Below are 1939 nucleotides of genomic sequence, written 5' to 3' on the forward strand. Positions count from 1 at the left end.
CCAAAGCAAAAGGGAATAACCCTAATGACAGACAAACTGCATATGTAAATGGCACAAAAGATGTATAAAAACGCATGTAAAAGGGGCAAAATAAAACGAGTAAATGCAAAAGGTCAAAAGTCACTAAAGTGGCAGGCAAAATACAGGGGAAACAGTATAAAAACAAGGGCATAGGCCGATGGGGCACAAATACCAATCAAAGCAGTATAAATACAAATGGCTTATGTACAAAGCTGATGTACCATTGAAAACTCTACGAAAACATTTGACTTGCACAAATGGGACACAAATGCAAGACTACAAGCTATACAAGAGAAAGGCTTCAAACAAAAACAAGCACAACAGTTTTTGGTTTTACGTGTCAAATCCTTGGAAATCGCAGAAAGATTGTACACAACCACTAGACTTTAGTTAAAAGACTTCACATTGGAACTGCATGAAGTGCAAATCTGATTGCCAGGTTTGATGCTGCATTTTCTTTACCGAAAAGGATAATCAAATATTGCATGACGCATCAGTGGAACAAAATGTTTGTTCAACAAGAGTTGAGACTGTACAAACATGAAAGCCAAGTGCATCGCAAATTACCCATTTGTATAAAAAGAAACTCCGTTTGAAACTGGACACTTCTTACAATTATCCAACTATTAGAGAAAGAAACCAGTTATCCAACACTTCTCCGTTTCTGGTGAGAAATCCACAAGAAAGTTAGGGAACAGAGCAGACCGTATATAATTGTCTTATATACAGCCTCAGTTGATAGATTTGTACTGGTAGATTCAAATCTTCAAGTTAGATCTTAACAGGCCGAGGCTTCTGAATAAATGTTAATGCTGTAGTCACTGACCAAGGACAAAGTTCAAAATCAAATTTTAAAGCAAAAGAAATTACAATATAAATGCAACAAAATACAAATCCTAACTCTCCTAGTCCCTTTACCAAAGCAAATGCTTCAGTATTCAAAGTATGGTTTAAGACCTTAAAGATCAGGTTCTTGAAAATGAAAGCATAAGAGCACAGGAACAAAAGTGGCATAAATAGTCAAACATACTTCATGTACACAAAGCATCTCTTCAAAAGCAACTTTAAAGAATTATAGCCGGACTTATAAAAGCGCACAGCTCCTCCCCCCCCAAAGCAAAAGGGAATAACCCTAATGACAGACAAACTGCATATGTAAATGGCACAAAAGATGTATAAAAACGCATGTAAAAGGGGCAAAATAAAACGAGTAAATGCAAAAGGTCAAAAGTCACTAAAGTGGCAGGCAAAATACAGGGGAAACAGTATAAAAACAAGGGCATAGGCCGATGGGGCACAAATACCAATCAAAGCAGTATAAATACAAATGGCTTATGTACAAAGCTGATGTACCATTGAAAACTCTACGAAAACATTTGACTTGCACAAATGGGACACAAATGTAAGACTACAAGGTATAAAAGAGAAAGGCTTCAAACAAAAACAAGCACAACAGTTTTTGGTTTTACGTGTCAAATCCTTGGAAATCGCAGAAAGATTGTACACAACCACTAGACTTTAGTTAAAAGACTTCACATTGGAACTGCATGAAGTGCAAATCTGATTGCCAGGTTTGATGCTGCATTTTCTTTACCGAAAAGGATAATCAAATATTGCATGACGCATCAGTGGAACAAAATGTTTGTTCAACAAGAGTTGAGACTGTACAAACATGAAAGCCAAGTGCATCGCAAATTACCCATTTGTATAAAAAGAAACTCCGTTTGAAACTGGACACTTCTTACAATGTAAGGTAAAATTTCTAACATTTTGAAACCAGTCGTTTTTTTTTTTATATAAATACTGAATAACGGACAAAGCATATGATTCTGCAGTCTCAAATTGGCCACAAAGGGGCAGTCAAGCGGATGCAGTTTTAAAAAAAAAAAAAAAAAAAAAAAAAAAAAAAAAAAAAAAA

The sequence above is a fragment of the Sinocyclocheilus grahami genome, unplaced genomic scaffold, assembly GCF_001515645.1.
Source record: "Sinocyclocheilus grahami isolate Dianchi unplaced genomic scaffold, SAMN03320097.WGS_v1.1 scaffold2046.1, whole genome shotgun sequence".
In the NCBI taxonomy this organism is placed as follows: domain Eukaryota; kingdom Metazoa; phylum Chordata; class Actinopteri; order Cypriniformes; family Cyprinidae; genus Sinocyclocheilus; species Sinocyclocheilus grahami.